Here is a 19,114-nt window from a genome sequence, read left to right as displayed (position 1 = left end):
ATATATATATATAATGACATTGAGCCAGGCATGGTGGCACACACCTTTAACCCCAGCATGTTGGGAGGCTGAGGCGAGCAGATCACGTGGGTTCAGGCATTTGAGACCAGCCTGACTAACATGGTGAAACCCCATCTCTACTAAAAATACAAAAATTAGCAGACAGTGGTGGCAGACGCCGGTAATACCAGTTACTTGGGAGGCTGACACAGGAGAATCGCTTGAACCCAGGAGGAGGTTGCAGTGAGGCAAGATCAAGACACTGCATGCCATCCTGGGTGGCAAAGTGAGATCCTGTCTCCAAAAAAAAAAAAAAAAAAAATGACATTGAAAGAAAGTAAATTGCAAGAAATCATCATACTTAAAACTTTTTTATTCAAGGAGAAAAAAATTAAAAGGAAAACAATTAACTTGGCATATTTGGCTATAAATGAGGAAAAAATGTTATATGTGTGTTTAAGAGAATAATGTATCACTCTCAACTTATGTAGAATAGTATATATGTATATATAGACAAGTATCAGTTCTGTTACATGTTAGCTGTTTAGTCTAAATATGATGTTTTGCAAAATTTTGCTTTCTTCATTTTAACACAGCTTCCTAGCTTCTTTCCATCCTAATATCCTCATAGGTTAAAGAGAACAGTCTTTTTGTCTACTTTCTCAGTTGCTTTGAAAGCTAAAAAGCATTATTTCATATAAAATATTTAGTGAAAACTTGACATAAGGAAGCACTCAACTGCTCATTATTATTATATTTTGACTTATAATATTGGCCTACACAGAATAGAATACATAAGCTAAGCAACACCCAAAAGCTTTTAGTATAGAGATTTATTCATAACCAAGTATGGTAATTAAGTTTCATCAAATTCCCATAAGTGCATTTGTTTTCTTTTAATTTTTAATAACCAAAAGCACATTTTAACTCAAAACATCTATCTATAACTGTTATACATTTATATTTAAGAATGCAACTAAGTTGACATTTGATAAATTTGAAGGAATAGCAACAAATTTATGAATATTCATAAACAACTCTATCTTGATTTTTTATCAGTGATACTAATTGTAATCAATATGAATTCCAAATGAGATTTTGAACACAAAATAATTTCCCATTTTAGTAGAAATAGAATGGTATAGGTTAGGATAAAGCTCTGAAGAGAGACTTACTGGGTTTGGATACAGGTTCTGCCTTTTATTAACATGATGACCTTTGACAACTTATACCCTCATGGTGTCTTATAGTCTCTGCTCTAAAACAGAGATAATAACATACCTTCCTCAAAGGTTATTGTGAGCAATAAGATAATTAATAAGTATAAAGCAATTCTATTGACTGAATATTTGTGTCCCCTGCCAAAAAAATTTTATGTTGAAAGTTTAACCCCAGTGTGGTGGTACTAGGAAGTAGGGGCTCTTGAAAGTGGGCAAATAGGGGTACCTTTTAAGGTTATTAGTGCCTTTATAAGAGAGACTTGAGAGATACCCATAGCCAGTTCTGCCATGTGAAGTTACAGTGAGATTGTTGTCTATGAGGAAGTAGGTCTTCCTCAGACACCAAATATGTCAGCACCTTGATCTTGGACTTCACAACCTCCAGAACCATGAGAAACAAATTTCTGTTGTTTGTAAGTCACCCAGTCTCTGGTACTTTGTCATAGCAGTTAGTAATGGCTAAAGCTGATTCATGTCAGATCTCCATGTAGCCTGGTATATTTCCATGTGCTAGATCATTACAGCAAATAACCCTGTCTGTATTAATTTAATCCAGTGTATCCCAAGAATAGTCATTAACAAAATTTTTTTCTCAGTTTTTTTGCACAATTTGTATTAATGCCTCAAACACCTATGAAAGTAATATTTGAGATAATAATTTAGTAAAACCCACTTTTTTGTTTTACATACATTTTGTAAAACACCCCAAGACCAAGGATGCATAGAGATTATTCTAAATTGTGGGTGAAGGAAGATCCGCCAGGGAGTCTTGGCATGCAAGAGGGTCCCGACCTGAAAGAGGGGGTGTGAGGAAATAAAGAGAGACAGAACGGCTGGGATCTGGAGGACTGAGAAGTCAATGCCTAAACAGTGAATTTATTTTTGTCCAGGGTCTCAATATATACCTTAATATCAAAGGTGCTTACATAATCAACAATAAGAAGAATGGAAAGTTACAAAATATAAGATCACAAAAACAATCTTATGGGGAAGCATGACATTCAAGGATCATAAAAGTGGGCAGGTGGTATGCTTTATCTGTTTGTACCAAAACACACTTTTGTAAATAACGATACCTAAGAGTCACAAGCTAAGCCATAAAGTCATTATCTAGGGTTCAAGGCAGTCATGCGGATAAGTTTAAACTTCTTGAAAAACAAAGTCATAAAAGTCATACAGAGACCTAGTGGAGACATAATATCTGACAAAACCATGCAACCCTTGCCCAAGCGTGGTTGCAGTCAGAAGTAGAAACCTTTGCAACATCAGTCATTTCTTAGTTCCTTCTTTCCCATAGCTCGACTGCCTCCAGCAGGAAACTGTGTTTGGACTCAAGCTCACTGTCTGGTGAGGCCCACACATTAGGGGGGCCTCTCACGGGAGCATTTCCCACACTAAATTTTACAGGCATTGTTTAAATATGACTTAGGAACTGTATTCCTGACATGCAGTCAGATTCTGCTTGCCCACTAATTACTGGTGGCTAAATAATTATATCTATGTGAGTTTCATGCCGCTCTTTTAGGAGAAAATGATGGGACATGAATAATATTTTAAGTAAATAAAAGGAGAATGATTCATCCATTATAAAACCTATATTGAGCATATGTTATGTACCTGGGAACATACAGGGGTAGGAGATTTACAAAGAAAGAAACTAAAGGCAAATGGAGATGGGGGCAGTTCAGGAATTATGATACTTTATCTGTGTATTAAATGAAAGATAAGGTGTCAATGATATAGGAAGCATTTTGTGTAAATATATAGGACCCAAATATTCTGAAAATATTTTTTCCAAACATGTGGGATCTAAGATTTACTTAATGACAGTTCAGAATACAAGACCTATAAGTCTACCATACATTTTAAAAGCCATAAACCCTTCAAACAAGTGTAAAACAAAATATTATTATGACATTATAAATGAACAGCTTTATAAAATAAAAAGGGTTATATAATGGGAACTCTATCATCAAAATCTGGAGTCATGACTTTAATCGAGTTTTACTTTAGTTAATTTTTTTTTTTTACTTTCTCTTTACTTACACAAAATTTGAAAGTTCTTAGAATTGTAGGATTTAGGAGAAAAGAGTAAATGTTTTCTATCTGTGTAACACAGATTTATAAATGTAGGTGCTATAGGTTCCAGAAATTAGGGAGAATTCTAACTAGAAAAACAAGACAAAACAAAACAGAAAAATGCCTTGTCTTCCACGAGAAGATGTCATTTACCCTTACCAAAAAAATGAATGTGGTTTCCACGTCTCATGGAAATTCAAGGTTCATACATCTAGTTTACCGAATACCTCTATCATAGGTTACTAGAATTCCAGAATTTCCAATCTCCTTCACATTACTCTATTGCAGCAGTTGCTACCCAGTGCTTCACCCTCTATCTGCAGCACATCTTATTTTCTATATAGTAGATATCATCATATATAGTTTGTAAAAAAATAATTTATTAACAAAAAGAAAATCATAAGATGGATTAAATAAAAATTTTTATTAATAATACCATAGAAAAATGGAAAACCATAGAGGAAATCTTCAGTTTTGACCCAATTTAGAAGATAAAGGAAATCTTGAAAAATTAAGAAATGTGAATAACATTTTCCATTTATAACTTCATTAAGTGTATGCCAGCTTATAAATCAGCTCTTCACTGATTAATTAATGCAACATTTATTTGATAAATATGCACCATGTGCAGGCATAGTACTAAATGAATGGATAACCATTCTTGCAATAAAATAATTAATAGTCTGCCAAGAATTCTAAGAGAATTTTTTAAATGAGGATGTAGAGTTAAATTATCAAATATTTGGTAAAATTATAAAGAAGCTGAAAGAAGCACTTTTAAAATAACTTTAGAATTGTTGTTGTGTATAATATGTAATAGAAAATAATTGCCTCACATGATATTAAAGAGATAAATTCATTAATTTCTATGATTGGATAAATGATTAGAATATTCATAGATTGTAAGACAGGTTTTTGATTTTCTATTAGAAAACAAAAAATTGAATTGATGCTGTCAAATTGGTGGTTTTCCTTAATTTTTAATATATTATTGAGGATAAAATTTTAATTATAATTTTGTGTATGCCAAAATCCTTTGTACTTGAAATGAGATTACTAGCAATTCTATACATCTTCACTTTTGTCTTAGTTTTAAGAAAAGTATAACTTTGCATTGCTGTTCATTTAACATTGGCAAAGTAATATCTTATTCATAAAAACAGAATTATTGATGCTTTTAAAAACTCAATCATAATTGTACAAAGCATTTTGTCACATAGTGCTCCATTGTTTTTGAGGAGATATTAGAAAATGTGTGTCTCTACACTAAAAAATAGAATATATGCAAATAGTTTGGATAGGAATGATAAAACAACTATTAAGAACTATATGAGAACATCCTGATTTTTAAACTTATGGATAATAAAAAATATTTTTAAGTCTACTTTATCTTTATCTTTACCTTATTATTGTAAGAGATACATGTGTATTCAAAATAATCTTAGGCTACTTATTCATTGTGTTTCAATCATTTATTTTTATATTCCATTGAGATCAGCAAGAAGTATGCCTATATACTGCATGTGTGTGTGTGTGTGTGTGTGTGCACAAGTGTGTATATGTATGTGCATATATATTCCAAAGCTGATACATTTTTAAGGTAATACATGCAAAATCTTTTGGAGCTGACGTCATATGTTAAGCTCTCACATTAAACGAGCTCTTCTTTCTTTACTGTTTCATTAGCTCTGCATAAATTAGGACTTGCATAAAATACAGACTACCTAACATGGATATGTAGACACAATACTACCTTTAAAACATAGGCACAAAACAACTTTAGCAATGAGACAAAATGTATAAAGCAGATTTTAACAAACATGAGTCATCTCTGTTCATCAGCAGAAAGTAAAAGAGGAATGTACTGCCAGAAGAGACGTCTTATGAGATTAGAAAACATTTTCAGTTAATCTGAAAAATAATGTTACACACTCATGACTTCCATGAAATATTTAATAATTCATACTTATGCAATTCACTTTCAGCAAATTGGAGTGAAATAGAAGTCTTTAGCTGGAGACCTTTCAAATCCAGCTTCTTCATTTTTATAATTAATAGTAAAAAGTAGGTTTTTTTCTGTGCATTTTTCTCATTGTTTTAACTGCATTTAATCTTTAGTAAATTGTGTATGTGAAGTTTCAGGATGAAATTGTTCTCTGATAAACTGTTGTTAGAATCGATTGCAGTAATATGCTAAAATCCCATACTGATTCTATTTTCAAGAATTGTCTAACTTAGCAGATTGTTAAATATTATTTATATTATTTAATAATTTAAGAAATTGTGCAAAAGGGTATATAATATTGAAAGTAAGTATAGAATAATAAATGATTATGCTCTGTATGTATATAGATTTTTACAATAGGCTTTATTTTTAGGAATAGTTTTAGCATAAAGAATTTAGAAGATAGCACAGAGTGCCCATTTATCATGTACTCAATTTCCCTTATTATTAATGCCTTGTATTAGTCAGATATATTTGTTATGATTAATAAACCAGTATTTTTACATAATATATTCAAATTATCTTAAATTTTACCTAATCCTTTTGTTGTTGCAGGATCCCATTTGGACACAACATTTCATTTTGTTGTCATGTCTCTTAGGCTCTCCTTGGGTGAGACAGTTTCTAAGACTTTCCTGGCTTTTGATAACTAGAATACTTTTGAGAAGTATTGGTTAGGTATTTTACAGGATAAGCCTCCCTTGAAATTTGTCTGATGTTTTTCTTATGGCTAGACTGAGGTTACGTATTTTTGAAAGGAATATCAGAGAGGTAATATGTGATTTTCATCCAGTATATGAAGGATACATATCATCAACATGATTTATAATTGTTAATGTTGACACCTGGCTCAGGTAATGTTTGTCAAATTTCCCTAAGTTTTCTCTTCATTTTCTTCCATCCTTTATGGACGGAAGTCACTATATGCATTCCACACTTAAATGGTGGGGGGTAATGTGCCCCTTCCTGAAGGTAGTAGTCCCCTTATCCATGGTTTTAGTTCATGGTTTCAGTTACCTGTAGTCACCTAAGATTCAAAACATTACATGGAAAATTCCAGAAATAAACAACTTAAACACAGTTTAAATTGTGTCCTGTTTTGAGTAACAGTGATGAAAATTTTCACCACCCCACTCTATCTCATCTAAGACATGAATCATCCCTTAGTCCAGCGTGTCTATACTGTAATGCTACCTGCTCAGTAGTTGCTTAATGGCCCCCGGGTTATCAGACTGACTGTCATGGTATTGTAAAGCATGTGTTCTATTAACCATTATTTTATTTAACAATGGTCACAAGTACAAGAATAGTGATGATGGCAATTCAGATATGCCATAGAGAAACTATAAAGTACTTCCTCAGAGTAAAAAGGTAAAAGTTGATAGTTTTTGACTTAATAAGGAAAGAAAAAGTATCCTATACTGAGATTACTAAGATCTAAGATAAGAAAAAATTTCTATCTGTAAAATAGTGAAGAAGAAAAAGAAAATCTGTGCTAGTTTTGCTGTTGCACCTCAAACTGCAAAAGTCACAGTGGCAGTGTATGACAAGTACTTAGTTAAGGTAGAAAACACAGTAATTTGTGGGCAGAAGAGATGAACAGAAAAGTGTTCCAATGGACAAAAAATTGATTTTATAGTATCTGTGGTTTCAGGCATCTACTGGGAGTCTTAGAATGTATCCTCCATAGATAAGAGAGACTACCTTACATAGATTATTTAGAATTCTATTGCATGGCTGATTTATCTACTCTCTCCTGTTTGTTACTTTATTCAACTATTTATTTAGATGAGTATGGAATCACACATATATATTTTATTTTACACTATGGGACATTATGGAATACTACTTTATTAATTTTATTGCTCAAATTATTCTAGCATTGGCCAATGGGAACTCTTTCAGTGGGCTGGCTCCTGTGGCACTTTGGTATACTGTCAATGTGTGTTTGTGGGTGTGGGTGTGGGTGAATGTGGGTGTGTACGTGCTGAGTACTGTCTTACTTCTAGCAATACAGGATGTTCCAGGATTATCTTTCATATTTTTTGCCTCATTTCTACAACCAGACTTTCTTCGAGGAGTCCTGGCTCCTTTGATGAACACTAATATTAGAAACCAAAATCTGAGTGGTAAATATGCTCTTTACTAGCAGAGCATTCCTACATATTTTGATTTCTTTTAACCAGGGAAAAGATACCAATTCTGTGTTTATGGTTATGCTCTGATAAAAACTAAAAGTGAAAATAACACCAATTTGTGGAGCACCCTACAGCTTCTCAGGGGCTCTGTAGTCCAATAATTTAGGAATGAATGCTTTTGTATTATAAGATAGTGTTGTAGACAAAGAGGAATGAATCAAAAACTGTATTGATTTGAAAAATTTAAAGAACACTCAAGGGAAACCAAGTTTTTAGGAATAGGAACTGTCACTAGCAGATAAAAATAAAAGAAGGTCTAGATCAATGGAAAACAACTGACAAAATAAAAGTGATGGTGACAGGAAGGTGATTGGAAAAGTCTAAAACATTACTGCTGTTGAAGCCTATGGTAGCCTTAAATTTGTTAAGTCCTTATTATATGCCTCTGCAGCATACACCATTGAATACTATTATTATTATTCCTAATTGGTCCAAGTTGGTGGTTTGTACAAAATCGTTCATTCTAAAGAAGCAGGACCAGTAAACCTTGCATTTTAGCTATTGAGGTCACAGCTATATAATGACCATTGCTTTAAAATATGTATTTCATCTAGAAAGGCAATGCCCTAACTATGCAGAATATTGCTCTCATTAATATGTTTCTTTAGCTGCACCTTAAAAAAGTTGTTTCAACATGATTTTCTGCCTCTAAGTGACCAGTGTGTGGCAGGACAAGTCCCCATTGTCCCACCTTCTTGAAGTAGTATGCATGCCTTGGGCCAAGAGATGTTACACAAACATCTGTGATGACAAATTAGACAACCTGTGAGCCAAAGGACAAAGGAACTTCAAAAGCTTTCATGTTTTTAATGTGGGCATTGAGAACTAGAAGTTCTTCAAGGCATAAATAAGAGACAAGAATTTCAAAGAGTGGAAAACTGTGAATAAGAACACACATACTATTTTCATTGATTATAAGAATCATTCTGTCTCAAGAAAAAAAAAAATGTCCATCCTTTTTACCTAGAGTCCTTTAAGATAGTTACGTCACTTATTTTTTAAAGGACAGTCTTGCCCTTGAATTTCTTCCTGAATGAAGCCAAGAACTCTCCGAAGCTAAGCTACAGTTTTGGGGCTCACCTGCCTTGCATGTCTACGAACCTGTAAATGTAGTGTCTTCCTTTCAAGACAAATTCAGTGATTATCTCATTTGCAAGGCTTTCCATGACACACTTAGTACCAGAGTCAGCAAACTTTTTCTGTAAGAAGCCAGATGGCAAATATTTCTGCTTTGTGGGCAGTACATATGGTCTCTGCTACAACTACACAACCCTACTGTTGTAGTGTGAAAGCTACCATATAATCCTCAGGGACAAGATCAGTAATAGCAGAAGCTACAAACAGTAAGGAAACTCACAGAGAATACACAACTCAAGAAATAATTATGAGTATCAGCTGCCCCTTATTACTTTAAGATTATCTTTCCCTCCATCCTCACTTGTAAAATATTTTTAGCTTAATAAGGATGATGTAATACTTAAAATTATCCTTTCAGTTGCCATAAGTTAGGGTATACTCAGCCCTTTTTCACCACCACAATAAGCCAGTTAATTAAGTGAGCACTTTCTGGTAGTGGTCAAAAAATATCGCTAACTCACACCTTTAGTTTTCCTATTTATTGTACAATGAATCTGTGTGTTACAACTAATACTCAGAGGATAAATCTCTTTTGTTCTGACAGTCTCAACTTCTTTCTCTAAGACAGGCAACACATTTACTAATAATAATAAAAAAAAAAACTTAAATCCCCTGATATAAATATTACATTTGATTCCATTCTTTCATAAAAGTAATATCTTCTATCAAAATGTGAAGACAAGAAGATATTCTTTATTTTCTAAAATTGTTTTCAGAAAGAAGAGTCAAAATCGGCCACCTCAATAGAATTCAGACTGCCAACACTTTAACATTTATTTAGTGCTTCCCGACTTCTTCATATATTTATACATATACATATACATACAGATCAGTGTTAATTAGAAATTATAAAGGGGGTTTATTATACAATTTTCAACTAGTTAGATTATAAATTTGATTTCATATTCTCTGGTGTGTAGAAAATTTGGAGCATGGAGAGAGATTAAGACTCATCTGGCCACTGGGAGAGCTGTAGATTTAAGTTTGGCAAAGAAATTACCTTTTATTTAGAATTTCCAAGTTCAGTTTCAGTAAATAAAGCACACTGGGTTGAATGCAGACTGAGAGGCATAATCATTATACTTTTCATTATTATATATTCATTGTTTAGCTCTCATATTGTCTTCATAGATATGCTGTGGTTTCCAAAGAGAGTGAACTAATTTATTTTATATTTATATGCCAGTATCTGGCACAAAGTTTGGTACACCTCACCTAATGCGTTAAAAATATGAAGTAGTAGTGTGAAAAATTCTGAAGGCCATTGAATGATCTGTCTCTAAGTCAGTCTACTTAGGTAGAATCGTGTGACAAAAGCAACAGTCTGCAAACATTTTCTGGATGTCTGCACATGTAAATAAGTGAATGATGCATTAAATATAATACACATTAACACATATCTAATTAATTTAGCTTCTTATGCCTGATAAAAGAATAATGAGAAACTCTAAAAGATATTGCTTTGAGATATTTCCCTCTGGACTCATTTACAAGCTAACAGAAGGATGTAAACCTGGTAATCAGTAAAATTTGCATATTTGTGAAAGAAAGATCTGTGAGACGTTAGATCACTAGGAATTTTGCTCTATTTGATATTTTATAAGTTCATGCCATCAGATGGTGAATCCATTTGGGAAAAAAAAATTCTCCTAGAAAATTTGAGGCTAAACACTGAAATATAATAATATACGATGTAAGAATGTCTCCTTTGACTTGGTATTTGCATTTCCCTGCACATCACAAAGGGGCTTGCACATGGCTCATAAGGAAATTAATATGGTAATAATGTTAATAAAATACAAAACTTTTTGAAGATCCTTCCAAAATAAAATAAAATTCCCTTAGATTATATGAATAGCCTTCTATTATCTGTGTTAATATCTTAAAATTAAATGTTCTCCCCCAGAATCAAATACAAACCTAAAATATTTTTGTTTCAATTGAGTAAGAGTTTCTGACTTGGGGAATACAGCTAACAGTCAGTGATCTGACAATATACCCTAGATACCGTAAGGGGAATAATGCATAAATGAACACTCTACAAAGGATAAGCCATAGATAAAATGGGAGTTTTAAGAGTGTGCAATCAAAGATGCGTAAGAAACAGAGTTGCACATAAATGGATCAAGAACGTTAATTTTTTGGCAAAATATAGGAAAAAAAGAAAAACCTTATAGGTGCATACTGTTTAATATTAATATTACATATTATTACGGAGTTTTTGTAATGTTGTTTGAAAAAGGAACAGGCTTTTGTGCTTGCTATGTTCTCTTTTGGTTAGATAGATCTTCACTTAATTTACTGTCTTGGTTGGGGGTGGTAGCTCATGCTTGTAATCCCAGTAATTTGGGAGACCAAAGCTGGTGAATCACGAGGTCAAGAGATTGAGACCATCCTGGCCAACATAGTGAAACCTCATCTCTACTAAAAACACAAAAATTAGCCAGGTGTGGTGGCACGTGCCTGTAGTCCAGCTACTTGGGAGGCTGAGGCAGGAGAATCACCTGGAGGTGGAGGTTGCAGTGTGCCAAGATCACACCACTCTGGCCTGGCAAAAGAACAAGACTTCATTTCGAAAAAAAAAAAAATACTGTCTTATCACTATGTACTCATTAATTACTTTGAGTCTTTGTTTAAACATCTTCTCTGACCACCTTATATACAATAATTACAATTACTTTTGCCACACTATTGTAACTGGGCTTTTTTTTTGAGTGCTGGTGAGGCACAGCTCCCCCAAGAGAATGCTGTGGGTTCTTGGCCTCCAGTCTCTTAAAGAATAAGTGATGGGACCACTGCAGGTGCACCGTATGCTCGTACAAGTAAATATCAGACCCAAGAAGTGTTGCAGAAAGGTGATTTTATTTAGGTAGAGAAAAGAGAAGAAAAGGAGAAGAGAAAGACTTCCGTGAAGAGTGTGGAAGGCTATTCCAGAGGGGAAAGGGATCAGCACCCCCCCCATGTGGGAGGGCATTCCAGAGGGCTGGAAATCCACTGGGGGTGAAGGAGCAGGGGAATTTATCCTGGGAGAAATTCCCACCTTCCTAAGTTCCTCTGGCCAATGGAAGGAGTTACTTTAAACTTCTACTGGGATGATTGACTCTTAGTTTCTTTCCACACCAGTGAAATTCAAACATAAATCACTAAATCTCCTGGATGGAGAAATATGGGAGGGGGGCATGACACTGGGAAATTCTTTGAATCTGTTATGAATAATGCATGGTTTTCTGTTTTTAACTGTTAAAGATCGAGATTATTTTAACTAACAAAAAGGAAGTTGAAATAAAAATGATTTACAGTTGAACATGGTAAAAAATGCAAACTACGAAAGTCTAATCATGGTCAATAGTAAAGAGCATGAATCCTTTAAAATAAAAATAGCAGGCTATTTTTCAAATTTTTCTCTCATATTTTCATGTTGATTTGGTTCCCAAAATGAAATAAATATCCAAAGACTATTTTGCTAACTGTAGAGATAAGCCAATAGATACATAACATATTCATGCTCAATTAGAGATTGCTATTTTGATCATTTATTTCATTCCTGTTGTCAGTAACTGTGAAAATAATCTAACAATATAGAAGACACTCTATACTCAGTAACAAAACCAATGCTTGCCACCTCCCACAAAAATATATATATATATTATGGAAACAAAGAAAAAAATCAATTTTGATGGAACACATATATGCAAAAAATAAACTAAATTAAAACACAAATTATCTTATGTATATGGCATTGCTAAATGTGTTAAAATAACTATTTTCTGCACTATGATTTTTCCTTTTGTTTAATATATTATTAAGACCTAAAAAACATTTCTTAGAAATTAAGTTGAAAGTTATTTACTTTGCAGTGAGCTAGATATTTGAAAAAAATTAGCTGCTATGATTTTATGTATTTATTGTTTTCTATTTTTATTTTGTAAGAACACTAAACATGAGATCCACGCTCAACAAGTTTTTTTAAATTTTTTATTTCTAATTATAATGGGTACATAATAAGTGTGTATATTACTGTGGTACATGTAATATTTGGATACAGTCATGCAATGTGTAATTATCAAATCAGGGTAATTAGGGTATTAATTTATCAGTTATTTTTGTTAAAAATATTCCTACTTTACTCTTGTAGTTATTTTGAAATATACAATAAATAATTGTTGACTATAGTCACTGTTGTGTTATCAAATACTAGATAATGTTGATTCTAACTGTATTTTTGCCCTTGTTAGCCACCTCTACTTTATGTCTCCATCCCCACTACCATTCCCAGCATCTAGTAACCATCAATCTAGTCTCTGTGAATTCAATTGTTTTAATTTTCAGTTTTCACAGGTAAGTGAGAACATGCAAAGTTTCCTTAACAAATTTTTAAGTGTTAAATACAATGTTACCTAAAGGCACAATGTTGTACATCACATCTCTAGAACTATTGGAATTGTATATGTGTTGGTTAGTAACTCCCCATTCTCCTCCCCTAGTTCCCGACAAACATTCCATTCTTTATATCTATGTGTTAGTATATTTTAGATATTTTATATAAGTGGAATCATGGAATATTTGTATTTCAGTGACTGGTTTATTTCACTTAGCATAATGCCCTACAGATTCATTCATGTTATTTACACATTTTAGGATTTTCTTCTTTTAAGGCTGAATAATATTCGATTATATATATGGATACCACATTTTCTTCATTCATCTGCTGATGGATATTCAGATTGTTTACACATGTTGGCTACTGTGAATAGAGCTGCAGTTAATGTGAGAGTTGTTATATCTCTTAAGGATTTCCATTATTTTGGATAAATATCCAAAGTGGGTATGGTAGCTTTATTTTTTAAATTTTAATGTTATTATTTTATTTTTGAGATGAAGTCTCTCTCTATCACCAGGCTGGAGTGCAATGGCACGATCTCCACCCACTACAGTGTCCACCTCCCAGCTTCAAGCAATTCTCCCACCTTAGTCTCCTGAGTAGCTGAGACCAGAGGCAACCAACACCACGCCCGGCTATTTTCTTGTATGTTTAGTAGAGATGGGGTTTCACCATGTTGGCCATGCTGGTCTTGAACTCCTGTCCTCAAGCGGTCTGCCTGCCTTGGCTTCCCACAGTGCTGTGATTACAGGTGTGAGCCACCACACTTTTGCAGGTAGCTTTATTTTATTTATTTTATTTTTAATTAATTTTTGAAGAATCTTTATTCTGTTTTCCACAGTGGAAAATGACAGATGGATATTCAATTTCCCCTACATCATCTGTGGAAGAAACTATCCTTTCCTTATTGTGTAACTTGGCACCTTTGAAGAATGTGATGGTTAATACTGTCAACTTGATTGGATTGAAAGATACAAAGTATTGATTCTAAGTGTGTCTGACAGGGTGTTACCAAAGGAGATTAATGTTAGATTCAGTGGGCTGGGAAAGGCAGACTCACCTTTAATATGGTGGGGGCAATCTAATTAGCCACCAGCATTGGCTGGAATATAAGCAGGCAGAAAAATGTGAAAAGAGAGACTGGCCTAGCCATCCAGTTTACAGTTTTTTTCCCATGACGGATGGCTCCTGCCCTCAAACATCAGATTCTAAATTCTCGAGTTTTATAACTGGGACTGGCTCTCCTTCCTCCTCAGCATGCAGATGGCCTATTGTGGAACCTTGTGATGGTGTGAATTAATACTTATTAAACTCCCATATATATATATATTATATACATATATAATATATATATAATAATTTAATATATATAAGCTGGAAGAGCAATTCCTCCAGCTATATATATATATATATATATATGTAATATATATGCAAAATATATATATGTGTGTGTGCACATATATATATTTCATTATATATATATGTGTGTGTGCACATATATATATTTCATTATATATATATATGTGCATACATATATATGAATATTCCAATAATTCTGTCCCTCTAGGCAACCTTGACTAATATATTGAAGATCAATTGAATATCTATGTGTGAGTCTATTCCCGAACTCTCTATTCTGTTCCATTGGTCTGTATTTCTGTCTTTGTGCCAGTACCAACTGTTATAATTACTGTAGCTTTATGATGTATATTATTTTCAATCAGGGCAGGTGATGCCTCTGGCTTTATTCTTTTTTTCCAAAATCATTTCAGCTATTGGGAATTTTTTGTAGTTCCTTATGAATAAAATTTTTTTTTCTGTTCTTATAAGAAAGGTTATTAGGATTTTAATAGATATTCCATTAAATCTCTAGGTCTCTTTGGCTAGTATGGCCATCTTAACAATATTGAATCTTCCAGTCCATAAATATTAAATCTCCTTCCATTTTGTGTGCCTCACAAATTTCATCAATATTTTGTAGTTTTCAAAGTACATATCTTTCACTTTCTGAGTTAAATTAAGGCTAAGTATCTGATCATTTATAAATACCCCACTTTACTTTGCTGATATGTTTCTAGTAAAATAATTTTCATAACAAACCTTTTATTAATCATATGTATTTAAAGGTAATTGGTATATCCTATATATTCTTCAAAAATTAACTGATTTTCTGTAGGAGATGCTTTTAAAACAGTGTTTTCCTAGTCAAGTAATATGTATTAATCTGTATTCTAAACTAGACATTCTGCTGATATTAAAGTATTCAGATATTAAAGTATGAACAAGACAAATATATTTATTGTTTTTTAAAAAATTGGTGGCCTTTCTGGGGGTAAGATAATTAAAAATATAACTAATTATTAAGAAGTAATATTTTTAAGTTACAGGAAATAAAGAGGCTGTGAGAGAAATTATATTTCATTGTATGTATATATAATCCATATAATCTTATATCTAAATAAGTGTTAAATTTTTTCTATTATTTAAAATATATTTTGCTCCCAAAGGCTACGTGATTGATTTAAATTATTCATATTTTTTAAATAATAAAAAGTAAATTACTTTTACATTTTGTTTGCTCTACTACAAATCTTTAAATGTAACTAATGTAATGTAAGATACTAAGTTTACACTTTGTCTCTGAGTCTTCGACCATATCTTAAATCCTACAATAACATAGTTAAATTTAGGAGATTATAAGAAATAGTGACCAGAGAATGTTAAGTCAGAAGAAAAACTAGACTTTGAAAGCCTTCCTTTTATTCAAAATGCAGTGTCCTTTTTGTGCCTCTGGATATCATAAGTATCAAAAGAAATATTTTACGACCAAACTATTGTGTTTTGTGTTTATCGTGTGCCACACACATACCTAATAAATAATCATTTCACAACTTCTCTTTAAAGCATTCTATGGTCAATGAATCATGTAACATTTGAGATTGACGTCAGGTGAAACTGGACTAAACAGTGCTCAGATAAGCCTTGAGCGATGACAGAATGTAAACTCTTCAGTAGCAACACCAACTGACTTCCATCTAGAGATTATGTCAAAAAATATAATAATCTGCAACACATGAGCTAAACATAGAAAGCAGAGGAATTGGCATCTTTATATATTTAGCATCTTAATAGTTACTGTTTGAAATTTCATAGTCCTCTCTTCACGCTATAATTATCTCCTTGGAAAAAATTTTAAAAGTATTTTTTTATTATTTTATTGCATAATAGTATAACAGATTATACTTGGCTTTGATGAGATATTAAGTTGCACTTATTGAGAAGAAGAAATATTTTGGCAAGTGTCAAAATAAGCAACATGCTTTCTTCAAAATACATGCCAATTTATACTATTAAAATAGGCTTCTTTTTAATGTGTTTTTGAAAGATAATATACATTTTTTAAATTTCTAAAATATGTGGTTTTAATTTTTTGCTATGGTTATTCAATTTCATTGGATATACAATAAATATGTTTGAAGAATAAATTATTGTAATAATTTAGAGAATGAGAAATAAACTTCTAAAATAGCCATTCTGTTACATGTGATGACTTACATCTTACTGTTCCAGTGAATATATTTAAACATTGAAATGTTATCATGCTTACTGTTCCAGTGAATATATTTAAATATTGAAATGTTATCTTTCCATGAATTTAACTTATAATCTGAAATGGTTTGGCTATGTTCCCATTCAAATCTCAGCTTGAATTGTATCTCCCAGAATTCCCATGTGTTGTGAGAGGGGCCAAGGGAAGGTAATTAAATCATCGAGGCTGGTCTTTTCCATTCTATTCTTCTGATAATTAATAAGTTTCATGAGATCTGATAAATTTATCAGGGGCTTCCACTTTTGCTTCTTCCTCATTTTCTCTTGCTGCCACCATGTAATAAATACCTTTTGCCTCCCTCCTTGATTCTAAAGCTTCCCCAGCCATGTCAAACTGTAAGTCCAATTAAACTTATTTTCCTTCCCAGCCTCAGCTATGTTTTATCAGCAGTGTGAAAGCAGACTAATACAGGAAATTGGTACTGAGAGTGGGATGTTGCCGAAAAGATACCTGAAAATATGGAAGCGGCTTTGGAACTGGTTAACAGGCAGAGATCGGAACAGTTTGGAGGGCTCAGAAGAAGATAGAAAAATGTGGGAAACTTCGGAACTTCCTAGAGACTTGTTGAATGGCTTTGCCCAAAATGCTGATAGTGATATGAACAGTAAAATCCAAGCTGAGTTGATCTCAAATGGAGATGAGGAACTTATTGGGAACTGGAGCAAAGTTTATGTTTTAGCAAAGAGACTAGAAGCATTTTATCCCCACCCTAGAGATTTGTGAAACTTTGAACTTGAGAGAGTTGATTTAGCGTATCTGGCAGAAGAAATGTCTAAGCAGCAAAGCATTCCAGAGGTTTCTTGGGTACTGTTAAAAGTGTTCAGTTTTAGAAGGAAAGCAGAGCATAAAAGTTTGTAAAATTTCTAGCTTTGCTATGTGATAGAAAAGAAAAACCCTTTTTCTGGGGATAAATTCAAGCCTGCTGAAGAAATTTGCATAAGTAGTAAGGAGCCTAATGTTAATTCCCAAGACCTTGGAGAAAACGTCTCCAGGCCATGTCAAAGAACTTCGTAGCAGCCCCTCCCATCACAGGCCTAGAGGCCCAGAAGGAAACTGTGGTTTCATGAGCTAGGGCCTGGGTTCCTGCACTGTGTGCAGCCAAGGGACTTGGTGCACTGTGTCCAAGCTGCTGCAGCCATGGCTGAAAGGAGCCAATATACGGCTTGGGCTGTGACATCAGAGGGTAGAAGCCTTAAGCCTTTGCAGATTCCATGTAGTCTTGAGCCTGCAGATGCACAACATTTAAGAATTGAGGTTTGGGAACTTCCACCGAGATTTCAGAAGATGTTTGGAAATGCCTGGATGCTCAAGCAAAAGTTTGCTGTAGTGGCAGGGCTTTCATGGAAAACCTCTGTTAGGGCAGTGCAGAAGAAAAATGTGGGGTCAGAGCCCCCATACAGAGTCCCTACTGGGGCACTGCCTAGAAGAGGTGTGAGCAGAGGGACACGGTCCTCCAGACCCCAGAATGGTAGATCAACTGACAGTTTGCACCATGAGCCTGGAAAAGCTGCATATACTCAGTGCCAACCCATGAAGTCAGCTGGGAAGTACACTGTACTGTGCAAAGCCGCAGAGGCTGAGCTGCCTAAGACCATGGGAACACACCTCTTGCATCAGCATGACCTGGATATGCATTCCGGAGCTTTAATACTTTTACATTAAAGCTGGATTTTGGACTTGCATGGGCCCTGCTGGATTTTGAACTTGCATGGGCCATGTAACACCTTTGTTTTGACCAATTGCTCCCATTTGGAACAGCTAGATTTACCCAATGCCTATACCCCCATTGTATCTAGGAATTAACTGACTTGATTTTGATTTTACAGGCACATAGGCTGAAGGGACTTGCCTAGTCTCAGATGAGACTTTGGCCTGTGGACTTTGGGTTAATGCTGAAATAAGTTAAGATTTTTGGGGACTGTTGGGAAGCCATGCTTGGTTTTGAAATGTGAGGACATGAGATCTAGAGGGTCCAGGGGCAGAATGATATGATTTGGCTGTGTCCCCACACAAATGTCAACTTGAATTGTATCTCCCAGAACACCCATGTGTTGTGGGAAGAACAGATAATAGTATTTGAATCATGGAGGCTGTTCTTTTCCGTGCTATTCTTGTGATAGTGAGTAAGCCTGGTGAGATCTGATAGTTTATCAGGGGCTTCCACTTTTCTTGCTTTCTCACTTTCTTTTGCTGCTGCCGTGGAAGAAGTGTCCTTTGCCTCTTGCCATGATTCTGAGTCCTCCCCAGCTATGTGAAACTGTAAGTTTAATTAAACCTCGTTTCTTCACAGCCTGGGGTATTTATTTATCAGCAGGATAAAAATGGACTAATACATAATCATAGAATATTTATGCATTTAAGTAACAGTGGCATTATACATTTTATTTAAACACATGTGTGTGTTTGTAAATGTGTACGCACCTGCTTGGAGTATTTTAGGATCTTAAACCATCAATTTCTTAAATTTCATCTTTTTCACATCTT

General features: G+C 33.9%; 1 long non-coding RNA gene across 1 annotated transcript; it reads left to right on the top strand.

Moving 5' to 3' along the window:
• Positions 1-225: 225 nt before the first annotated feature.
• On the top strand, positions 226-18,788 carry LOC116560770. The gene is made up of 3 exons (XR_004273128.1): positions 226-237; positions 7,805-7,808; positions 18,704-18,788. It is a non-coding gene; the product is annotated as an uncharacterized LOC116560770 (long non-coding RNA).
• Positions 18,789-19,114: the final 326 nt, after the last annotated feature.

This window comes from Sapajus apella, unplaced genomic scaffold (assembly GCF_009761245.1).
Source record: "Sapajus apella isolate SASKATOON/1434 unplaced genomic scaffold, GSC_monkey_1.0 scaffold27, whole genome shotgun sequence".
Taxonomy (NCBI): domain Eukaryota; kingdom Metazoa; phylum Chordata; class Mammalia; order Primates; family Cebidae; genus Sapajus; species Sapajus apella.
Note: the sequence above shows the minus strand (reverse complement) of the source record. Positions and strands in the feature narration are given on the sequence as shown.